This window comes from Triturus cristatus, chromosome 2_1 (assembly GCF_964204655.1).
Source record: "Triturus cristatus chromosome 2_1, aTriCri1.1, whole genome shotgun sequence".
In the NCBI taxonomy this organism is placed as follows: domain Eukaryota; kingdom Metazoa; phylum Chordata; class Amphibia; order Caudata; family Salamandridae; genus Triturus; species Triturus cristatus.
The window spans coordinates 910743698-910756231 of record NC_140581.1 but is presented as its reverse complement, the minus strand read 5'-3'; positions in this window follow the sequence as shown (position 1 = coordinate 910756231).

Sequence of the window (12534 nt, the reverse complement as noted above, 5' to 3'; positions counted from 1 at the left end):
TGCAGTCGGTTTGGCCACCAGGAGTTGTTCCAAGCGGTGGTGTTGATGCAGAAGATCAGCACTTCCATTTTGTCTATGTTGAGATTTAGGCAGTTGTCCTTCATCCAGTTTCCAACGCTCGTCATGCACCTGTGGAAGTTGTTTCTTGTGCTGGCAGGATCTTCTGAGAGAGAGAGGATTAGTTGGGTCTCATCTGCATTGAAAATGATGTCCAGTCTATAGGATCTGACGATATTGGCCAATGGAGTCATGTAGGTGTTGAAAAGGGTGGGATTGGGAGAGGATCCTTGAAAGAAAGCACAGATGACGTCCTTGGTTTGGAGGTGAATGGAGGTAAGCAGACCTCGTGCGTTTTTATGGTGAGGAGAATATGATCGACTTGAGGGTGTTTCCCTGGATACTGATGTGATGCAGTCTTCTGATCAGGGTGTGATAAGATATGGTGTGAAAGGTTGCTGAGAGGTTGAGGATGATCAGAGCTGCTGTTACTCCCCAGTCATGAAGGGCTCTGATGTCATCAGTGGCTTCGATCAAAGCAGACTCGGTGCTGTGGTTGGCACAAAATCCAGATTGGGAGGTATCTAGGAGAAGGTTCTGCTCCAGATATTTAGTGGGTTGTCAATTGGCCGACGGGGAAAGGAAGAAGGGAGATGGGGTAGTAGTTTTTGAGTTCACTCGGGGTGGCAGATGGGTTTTTGAGGAGTGGTTTGATTTATGCATGTTTCCAGTATTCGGGAAAGGCAGCTGTGGCAAGCAAGCAGTTGAAGTGGGTGGTCAGCTCCCTGATGATCCTGAGGCTTCTGAGGTTGAAAATGTGTTGCTGGCAGGGGTCCTTGGGGTATCCTCTCCAACTCCCAGTCCTCCAGCTCCTTTAGTGACTGCCCCAAGCAGACACATTGCTCCCTGCCCTCTCATGGGCATCCTCCGGTGATGTGTTGTGCTCCTCCGTCAGCTCTGGACTCAGGTTTAGGTTCTCCTCCTCCTCATCATTCAGGTTTTCTCCCATCTCAGGGTAAAACTCCTCTGTGGTGGCCTGCCAGCTCTGCGCTTCCTCATAGGTTCTAAGGTCTATCTGGAGGTCCAACTTTGTGGCCTTCTTGCTTGCCTTTAGACCCCTTTTTTGCAGAGTCTCTGCAGCTCGGCCGCACTGAGGGTGTTGATGTTGACAAGCTCTAGCTCCAATCAAGGGTGGTAGGGTACTTACATTTAGAAAAAGAAGAAAACAGACAATAAAAAACAAAGAATATTTTAAAATGAGATGAACTCTGGTGTCAAACTACCTATATGGGATTTTTTTGTTACACAAATCACTGTATGGTACTGCACAAACACAAGTACTGGACCACACCACTGATCATCAATGTGGGAAATTGGGTTGTTGGTTGAGTGTTTCTTGCCCAGGAGAGTGCAGGCAAGGAATATAGAATGTATTCCCTGCTCGCACTTTCCCAGGCAGGGAACACATCTTTGCTCCTGGCTCTTACTCCATACGACTCGTGGTGATACGCAAATGAGTTTTAAAAAATTCCAAGATGGCTGCTTTTTCCGTGCACTCCGGTGCACATCTTGATTGTCCCTCTTCTATTGTGGTACTATTTAACCTCATGACAATGATGGCGCCGTTGCTAGACACCGCTGTTCTGAGGAGTACTCTCTTTTGGTTCGGAACCTTCCAGCCAGGTAAAAACGCTGACTTTTTGATGGTTTTCTGTGGTATATATGTTCTGTATTATGTGACATGCGCCTCCTCACATAGTTTTATTGAGTTTTGGGGCATTTTCATGTAATTAATTAATACTGCCTTTTATTATACCCTTGTGTTTATTTAGGCTAGTATTATAGCGATCTCATAGGCCCCTTGCTTAAGGTTGTTGTTGTTTTTTTCGTTTGCTCTATGTCATGCAGGTCATACTTACCTATGGCTTTTTCTACAAGGAATATCATCCATATAAATTCAGTATGGGCTATTTGCACACGAATTTGAGTAAGTATATAACATACAGCCAAAATATTTAACATAGGGGTTGCCTTTTCTTTTTGTGCTACAACTTGTTCCGTTTATATTTTTTAGCCGCAGTATACTGATTTCTAATTATTGCAGGCCTTGACGCTTCCAGACTACTCGGTTGGCGAGTGCTAATCTTTTCTATGAGCGCTTGGCTTATCGTCTTTGGTGAGTCTTTGTATTGTTAGTCTACTGTTATTCACTTCTTTGCCTTAGTTTTTCCTTTCTCCCTTAACTTACTTGCATTATTTCTGGTGTGATTTTGATTATGGACAGTATTGCATGGAGCACAATACATTAGTGATTAGTGGTGGCGTTTTTCTAAGTTTTTCACTCTTAGTTGCCCTGTTTATAAAACGGGGTTGACACTCTGGGTGCTTTTCTGATGTTTCCTCTGTCTCATTGGTTTCTTTGTCTGTTGTGTTTGGCACTTAAATTTGGAAATTGGGATTGTATTGATTTTGATTTGTATTTAGTACACGTTAGTGTTTAGTTGTAACATTGGGTGTTCGTTTCTGTTTATTAATGTTCTAGCCCTGAAGAAGTCTTTGGTTGACACCATTATAAGATGAAACACGTGTTTGCTAGAAGTCCGTTGAATCTTGTCAAGAGAAAATAAAGAAGATAATAAGAAGCCTGTCACGAACATTGATGTGGACTTTTTTTCTAAAAATTTGGATAACTCTTGCTCAGGACATTAACCCATTGTGTCTGTTGAGTGTAGAATTCTGTTCTACATAAGTGGTGATGGTGGATGGACTTCACTTATTTCTTTTGAGCATTTGGTACTGAGAGAGTTCACTGTACATAACTCAGCGCAAAACTTCTCCCAACCATCCTTTTGCTGTGGTAAGGAATATAGAATGTATTCCCTGCTCGCACTTTCCCAGGCAGGAAACACAGCTTTGCTTCTGGCTCTCACCAGCGATATAATGGGAGATAGCTGGGGGAGCCGGCAGGGGCAGCAAAGAGTTGGGTATCGCTGCTGAAGCCCCCAACTTAAATAAAATAAGGTGTGAGTGGTCATGGTGGAAACTGGGGTAGCCACTGTAAAAATGTGTTGCCAGCTCCTGCTGGCACCCAGTATGGGTACTGGCTGGGGAAGCAGCAGGGGCCAACTGGCCTTGGGGCTACCCCCACAGCTCCTAACATGTGCCATGTTGTGGGTGCACTACGTAGACACTGAGACACCTTTAAAAAACAAGAAACACACCAAAAAAATATAAATGAGAGTCAGGAGACACTAATTTTTTTATTAATTGCTCCATGCGAGGAGTGCCCCATAATGCCCTGTGTTTTTTTTATTGTATATGTTCTTCCTGGTGGGGCTCCTAGAAGGGGCAGGGGCACCCCCAATATTTTTTTATAATGTTTTGGAGTGCTGCAGGGAGTACAGCAGCCCTTCAGCAACATTGACAAATGCACACTAAGTCTTCTGGGTCATTGAATCCCTAACCTCAGGAGAGCTTACTATATTTCTTAAAGCACTCTAAGCTAGAGCTCTATGCTCTTCAGTTGGAGTGCAGGTACCTCTAGTGGTTGGTTCTGTGGGTGCACTTTGTGGCCTTAAAATGATTTAAAAAAGACTCAAAGACAGGTGTAACGTTTTTTAAATGCTTTATTGCAAATATTTTGAGACAATCACTGTTATTAAACATTGTAATGTGTGAAATTCTGAAACATACATTTGGTTATAATTATTGTGCACTTTTTGACAAAACCAATAGGTTTTCTATGTTATATGCTGATCCCTTGATAAAGCCAACATGCTAAGCCACTTTTTATATTTTGACATTTTGAGGCTTTCACAAAGCCAGTCGGTCTGCTTTACCTAAAGGTCACCCTTTATTTTATCACATGGCATTGTCAGCTGTGGGTACCCTGGGGGGGGGGGGGGCTGGAGCCAATCCCATGCCATGCAGAGCAATGGACATCTGACTTTACGTTTTAAAAAAACATAGGAATTCACTGCAAAAGCTAAGGTTAAAGTGATGTTCTAGTTCAGCTTGATAATCCATCATTTTGTTAATTCCTCAAATAAGGAAATTTGACCTGATGGTAACAGGCTGGCAAACCTTCATTTTAACGAAAAACATAAAATAAATGTTTTCCAATGAAAGTTTCATTTTTTTGTTCAAATTGTAAATGTAGAGAAAGAAAAGAACAGAGAGCCACAGAGGTAAGAAGGGAAAATGGGTGGGTATACAGTTCAGGGATAGCGTACAGGTGGCTTGCAAAAAAAAATAATAATAGCAGGAGTGATAGTAAGGGGACTGTAAAAAAAATGGGGATTAAGTAAGAGGGAGAATTAAAGTTTTTTTTAAAATGGATACGAGGAGTAAGGGTTTTTTTAAAAAAAATGAGGTGTGGTAAAGAGTTTGTGACAAAATGGGAGTAAAGCGGAGGGGGTTAGTGGATTTATAATAAAAGGAAGTAAAGCGGGAATATGTTTTTTTTTTTAAAGGGAGTAAAGCAGGAGAGGGCATAAGGCGGTTGTTAAAAAGTGAATCAAGTGAAAGAGAGAGAAGAAGTTTGTGAAAACTGAGTAAAGTGGGAGGGGGAATAAAGGGTTTGAAAAATAAGCTCATTAAATCAGAAAGGGGAATAAATTAGGAAGAAAGTAGAGTTTTCGAAAAAAATAAATGAAGCAAAGCGTGAATGAGAATAAGGGGGTTGTAAAAATCGGCCCCCTTCTTAACAGTCACAAAATGAAAATGAAATATAAAAGAAACAAATATTGCTTCAGGAACAGCTTTCAGCTGGTTGGATTCATCCACCTGGTAAAAACTATATGAAAAGAGAAATTTGTCAACAATAATCTGACTAAATTCATTTGTAAGAACCATTTTCCATATGTTGGATTTTTGTTGAGTTCACATACAACACTCAACTCTAGTAAAGATACCTAGTAATATTGTTAGAAATCTGCTACCACCTTAGAGTCAACATACATTTCCATGATGTTATACAAACTGTTAGAAATTGGGTTGCTAGTTGAGGGCGGGTAAAACCTTAATTAAGCAGAAACCACAATCCTTGTCAGGCTGAAGTCACAAGCAAACCCTTAATTAACCTGTGCTGAACCCTCTGGTAGCCTGGCACAGAACAATTAGGCTTAACGGCTCATCCAGTAATGGCCCATCCAGGTACAACTAAACTATCTATTGTGTGGCAGTCTAGGAGGACTACTAAAAGCCCAACTGTCAGCTACACCCAGGCATGTGTCTCAGATAGGCTACAGGCACTAAATGGCTGATGCAAGAAATTGCAGTTTAAAATTGGACTTTACCATAAGAGAGGATTTTTCATTACAGTTCCAATATGTAAAGTATTTGTGCAACTCTTCAAACAGTAACACAGTGAAAACACACCACAAAAGGATCCCACACTAGATTTAGAAAGATAGACCATTCTTTAGTAAATAAAAAAGACCAAAATTACAAACATCCAATCAGTAGAACCGGAGATACAAGGGTTTAAATATTTCAATAATTACAGAGTAAAAAAGCACAAACCACCCATTATGGATATCTGGTTGCACTGGACTGAGACAAACTCATAAGTTCAAGCCAACACAAATGGAGAGAGGGCAGCTTCCTTCAGGGACCCAGTGAGGCTGACCGGACAGGAATACCTTAAATCCTGGCTTGCGGAGCGTTGGGAGGTACCACCCTGAGGATGCGTTGCTTATCTGAGGAGATGAATCAGTTATGAGGAGCTGCAGGGCTACGATGTGAGGTCCTGCATCATTGTTGAGGATCCAGTGGAGGAGAGATTTATGATGCGAGGACCTGCATCAGTAAAGCTTTGCACAGCAGCGGATCCAATGTGGGCTGCGAGGTCGAAGCAGAGTCCTTTGCTTCAAGAACCCTCGCAGCAGAGGTGATGTGTCAGGTGTTGTCAGGATTGCACCATTTCACAGAGCACAGAGGAGATGCGTCGGTTTAGGCTTAGCCCACAGCTGGAGAAGCACCTTAAGGCCCACTTCCATGGGTCCAGGACTGGGGTGGCATCCCTTGGCAGGGTAGGACTCACAGTTGGCAGAGTCCAGGCCCTGGGTTCAAGGTTGTTAAAGCCTTCTGTACCCAAAAATCTTATCAGGGGGCCAGACAACTAGCCCAAGGAGTCAATTTTGGGGTCCTGGGATCAACAGATGCAGGTCCAGCCTTTCTCACCCTGGCAAGAGGGCAGTACAGTATGGCAGCAGTTCCTTCAATGCAGTTGTCCAGCAGAGTGACAGTCATTTCAGCAGCACTGCCGTACTTCTTCCTGGCAGAGTATCCACAGGTCCAGAAATGTATTAAGGAGGTGGTGAAAGAGGTCCAATATTTATACTTGGTGCCCTTCCTCTGGAAGGTGGAGGAAGATTCTAGAAATTCTCTTTGAAGTGCACAGGCTTTCTGTCTTTCCTGCTTTGCCTCCAGACTAACTACAGGAGTTATGCAACCCTTTGTATGGAGGCAGGACACATCCTATTATTCTGTACATAGGGCCATGCTCTGCTCCACACTTTCATCCTGCCAGTAATGGCCCATCCAGGTACAACTAAACTATCTATTGTGTGGCAGTCTAGGACGACTACTAATAGCCCAACTGTCGGCTACACCCAGTCATGTGTCTCAGAGATAGGCTACAGGCACTAAATGGCTGATGCAAGAAATTGCAGTTTAAAATTGGACTTAAGAGAGGATTTTTCATTACAGTTCCAAAGACAACAAAAATGAACTGATTACCTGTTCCCATTTTGAAGTTACAGCGTATTAAATGTAAAAAGGTAGCTCCAATGTTATCCTATAGGAGAGGTAGGCCTTACAATATTGAAAAGCGAATTTAAGAGTTGTTCACTACCAGTAAATGTCCAACTTTTGAAATACACTGCACCCTGAACTGGACTGTTCAGAGTCTAGAGTAGAGGTGACATAAGAATTAAAAAAGAAGGTTTTGGCCAGGCAAAACTTTTATTTTGCCAGATCGAAATGACACAAACAGGCTGCAATGGCAGACCTGAGACATGTTTAACGTGCTACTTAAGTGGGTGGCACAATCTATGCTGCAGGCCCACGAGTAGCATTACATTTTCAAGCCCTGGATACATTTAGTACCACTTGACTAGGGGCCTACAAGCAAATTAAATATGCCAATCGCGGCTAAGCCAATGTTACCATGTTTTAAGGAGTGAGTACATGCACCTACGCACTTGTTAACAGTGGTAAAATGTGCTGAGTCTAAAGGCAGCAAAAAACAGGATAAACAATGTTAAGGAGAGGAGGGCAAAAAGTTTGGGGAAGACCCCCGAACTCTGACAGGTCCAACACGGCCCTAACTGTAGTTACCCTTTCTGTCAGTGCCACGTCTCATAACATCTTTCTTTGGGCAACATTGTTATGTCCGCTAGGCTTACAGTTGCATCTGGTGTTGCTAGGAGTTGTTGGAGACATTTTTGCAGCAATTTCAGTGTCAGTAAACAGCGCTGTATATTCTTCTTCCTGTTCATGAAATCTCTCTGTACATTCTCTATATCCGGGTAGTCGTTTTGCACACTTACCCTGCTGATTAATATGCTGCTGCGTTGGTTACTGCTGTGCCTATCAGTTCTGGTACACGTCTGCACATGCGCGGGTGAAACATTTGAAACAGAGTCCTGTGAGAAGGTCACTGTTCCAGTACCAGTCGCTGCTTTACTATGCTGCTCGGGATAAAGATTCTCCTCCAGAGATGTGCAAAGAGAGTAGAATCTATCGAGTGGCATCCGATATTTACGGATTGTATCCTCCTTGCAGCACAGACAGCAAAAAAACGTGAGGGTGTAATTTACAACAGCAGGTCACACATAGAATCCCGCGAGAACAAATGCACAGCTGCAATGCAAACGACGGGAATGTGTCCTGCACCGAATCTACAAGATTCACAGTGCAGGCGCTCAAAGGCTAGATAATGGTGGCTCGCCTGGAAATTGTACTTGAGGGACACCATTAAATATAAATTCCTATGAAATAAACAGAATAACACCAGTCAAAAGGTATTTTTTGAAAGTACACGTGCTAATGAATATAATGCGGTTTTGCAGTTGTTCATTGATTGCGCCTGGTTTGATTTGATGTTAGAATTTAATGCAAAGTGATATCACTCTATTTTAGTTGATTAGCTTAGTGTCAAATCCTTGGTCTGTTTGTGCTGGTCTGCCCCTCTTACACCCCCTTTACATGCAAGCGTTTTGGAGCTGTGGCCTCATCAACTCTCAGTGCAAAGTTGACATTGAATCAGAACATTGATTGGTGATGTCATTTATGTCTCTTTTCTATTGCACACAAAAGCTTCGAGTACACGAGCACCGTGGATAAAACAACAGTAAATTCGGGCCTCAGCCATTGTGACACTTCCTGTCTGCAAAGTTACTGGTCATGTATCCATCAGGCAAACGGGCCCAACAGCTAATGTGCAGAATATTCATGCACACAGGGGTATCAATATGTTACAGTGTTATGGTTAGAGTGCTCTCCTGGTCAGTACGTTACTGCACCTCGTCTGGGTGGTGAAGCGGTATATAAATGCAACCACAGCAGCACAGTACCACACCTGAACACTTAATCTGTCCCTATTGTCGACACAAAAAGGATTGATGAGGGTATAGCTTTGTTGGCATGTGTCAGTACCCTCTGAGATGCATCAAAATGTTAAATGGTAACGGGATATAATAAGTAATATTGTCTAATGAACAATAGCAACAAATAGCAACTTCAAAATGTGCACCAGGGGTGAGTATATATTTAATTTGAAATCTGCTTTAGTTTGCTGGGCAAGAAAGAGCTGCCTTGGCTCCTGATTTTTACATGGGCAATTGCCGCGTTCTAGCTTTGACAGTGATCTTTTCAGCACTCAAGCATTCAGATTTTCTATGTGTCAGATAGCAAACATTTCCAAATGCAAGAGAAATCATAAGCAGTTGTCTAGGAGACCCTTCTATCTTCCCAGCAGAGCTCAATCACAGGTGCATCCATGGCTGCACATGAATGGATACCAGAATTTGCATAAGTAACATTCACTTTCAGACAAAGGAGTAACCAGAAAATTAAAACACCCCCCACTTTGAAATAAAACCTCTGAAGGCACCAAGCAAGCAAGGCAAGTGAGCCCACCCCTTCCCAGAAGAGCTTCAGTGCCCCTTCATTCACCCAATGATATCTATAATTTCACCTTTAATTCTGTCATCCATTGATTGTTTTATCTGTCATTCAATCCATTTATCCTCGCCCTCATCCATCTATTTATCCACTTTAACATTAATCTACCCATCCACTCTGCTGTCCATCCATCCATCCATTCTGCTACTCATTCACTCATCCATTCATTCACGCATCCTTTCACCTACTCATCTATCCATCCCTTCCTTTACTTTAGCATTCTTTCACAGGTCCATAAGCCTATCCATCCCTTTTCTCTGCCATCCTTTTACCTGTCCCTCCACCTATCCATCTATTGATCCCTTTACTCTGCCAATCTTTAACCTGTCCCTCCACCTATCCATCCATCGATCCCTTTACTCTGCCAATCTTTAACCTGTCCATTCACCTATCCATCCATCATTTTTCTCTGCAATCCTTTCACTTGTCCACCCAATTATACATCCAACCCTCCCATCCATCCATTTACTCTTCCATCCTTTCACCAAGCCATCCATCCATCCATCGCCTTACTTTGCCATCCTTTCACCTGCCCACATTCTATCCGTTCACTCATCCTTTCACCTACTTATCTACCCACTCTTTCATCAAGCCACTCCTTCATCCAGTCGTGCATCCATCCATCCTTCCTTTCACCCATCAGTCTATCAATATCGATTTCTTCTTTTCCTTTCCTATTTACACATCTTTTGTTTTTTCTTGCTCCTGCTTCTTCTTCTTTTGTCGCTATATTTCTTTATAGTGCAATTTATGAGCTTATGAACCCCACCCCCGCTGTGGCTGATAAAGGAGGGTTCACGTCGCACCTGCATGTTTCACATAAGTAAGTTTACCCATTGCAGCCTCCATGGATATAATTCAATTGAGGACATTATTTCAGATTAGGCTGGACGCCCACTTCTACCTCACCAACAAGCATTGCTAGACTACAAACTGGAACAGAAGCTAGTGTTTGCCACCTTGTGTTTACCTGACAATGTTTACAAGACACAAACTTATTCTTAACTGTCATTTACAGATAAATAGAGCAGAACTAAGATTTGCCTGCCCGTGCTGCACTTGGTTTTGTAGGAGTGACTTCATTCAAATATTTTTTTTAAGGAAAACCTGTCTATTCTGTTGTGTTATTTACATCAAATATGGAAAAGACTGTTCGTTGCAGCCCCCATAGTAAAATGGGTTTTTTTTGCTTCCTCACTCGAATTTCTCGTTCTTGCAGAAAGCATAAGAGAAGCTGTATCCGGATACAAAATAGCCTATGAATTTCTCGTTCTTGCAGAAAGCATATTTGAAGCTGTATCCGGACACAAAATAGCCTATACATACTAGTAATTTGTGCTGTAGATACGAAATTGTATTTGACTGTTCTGATTTATAGGTTGCGCCTAAACGTCTGCGTATCCCCCTGCAATATTTCCAATGCATAGAAATCGTTCTCCTTCAGTTGTGGTACATTGATATGTACACATGATAGCCCTTAGGCTAGTCTGCTATATTTCTACGTTTCCTCCATATTTATGCCTCCCTATGGCAGAATATGTTTATGTCACAAATATTCAAAACAGATGATGCAAAGTGTTTCAGCTGGAAAAGTCATTAATACAATGGCAGTGAATCGCAGTCATGTCCAGGCTTTCTGCAAGAGCCAGGGATCTTATAACATGATGAAAGTAGCACATTATGGCGGGGTTGGCTGTAAACCAAGAGCGGAGAACACAGCAATCTGTTTTTGGGTCAAAACAGAGAACAATATCTGCTGTGACTAAAGTGATGGATGGCGCTGCTGAAAACTTCGACAACTTGTCTGAGGCATGCGATGTAATTAGTTGATCAGAAGACAGATTCTTGGAATCGGCATCATTGCAAGGACAGACTGTGTGTACATTGCAGGAAGCAGAGGCGCGGTCCTTAACACCTTCAAGAAACCGCTCCCCGCCCGGGAATGATTGCATTTTCTTGCAACTGCGTAGAAACAGCCAATTTTGCTTTTAAAAGGCTGATTCCTGAAATCGGCTGTCTGGACAATTTATTCAAATATTCTTGTCAAGCTAGTTGAAGGGTTATGGAGACAGCTGTAAAATAGCATTTTGGTCGTTGAAATAGATTAAATGTTAACACTGCTGCAGACTCTATCCTTTTATTTATCTACTTTAGGGATTTTCGTAAAATAGGGCGCGACTTCATTGAGAAATGTTGCCATGAAGGGATCTTCCAGTATCGATGTACGCCGATGACGTACTCATATACGTCCGGGACATCACGATTGATTTGACCCCGATATCGCGTATCCTGCATGACTTTGCAGAGGTGACGGGCCTCAGGGTGAACTGGGCCAAGTCCACTGTCTACCCCTTGACACAGGCTGTGCCCCAGGGACCGATACGAATGGGAGACGTTGAAGTCTCGTGGAGTCCCCAGGCGGTCCGCTACCTCGGAGTTAAGCTGTACCACACACCGCAGGATATATATGAGGGGAATTACCGTGCGCTGATGGGCACCATCCGCTCCCAGGTCCATTTCTGGAAGGGTCTCCACCTGGCAGTGCCGGGAAGGATAGCCGTGGCAAAAATGATCCTGGTCCCGCGCCTGCTGTACCTCTTCTCCAATCTTCCGGTGGTTCCTCCGCGATCCCTGTTCCGGGAGCTGGATACTCTGCTCGGGACCCTTATTTGGGGCAGCGGTCGCCGGCGGATAGCCCTGGCGAAACTGCAACTGCCCCTGGATCAGGGCGGGTTAGCGGCTCCCTCGTTCGAGGCGTATTTCCTTGCCGCCCAATTGCAGTGGGTGTCGCGTTGGACGGCGGGCCGAGCTCAGGAGGAGTTGATCACGGAAGCTGGGCGGATCCCGACCCCGGCCGTCCACCGCATGCTGCTGCCGGGTGCAGCACCGCCAGTATCCCGGCCCCTTCAGGTCATGACGGCGCGCGCCTGCTTGGCACGAGTTAATCGCCTTCACCGGGACACCCCCCTGTACTCCCCGCTGCTGCCATTGGTGGGGCTCCCTAGGGGCCGGGCATACTACACGGAACAAATGTTGCGGGCGTGGACGGCACATGGGATAACGGAGGTGGGAATGCTGTTCTCCGGTGACAGTTTGCAATCCTTCGAGGCGCTGGCGGGAGACTTCGAGCTGCCCAGGGGACAGTTCCTCCGGCACCGGCAGCTTCTCACGGACTGCCACAGGCAGTGGGGAAGGATGGAGGCGGAGCCCCCCACACACCCGGTCATTCACGCGATACTGCAGATGGGTCCCGGCCGCCATCTCGTCACGTGGATATACAAAGCGGTGAGAGCCCTGCAGAGTCCTACGTTAGCGACCCTCCGGGACCACTGGGAGGATGATTTCCAG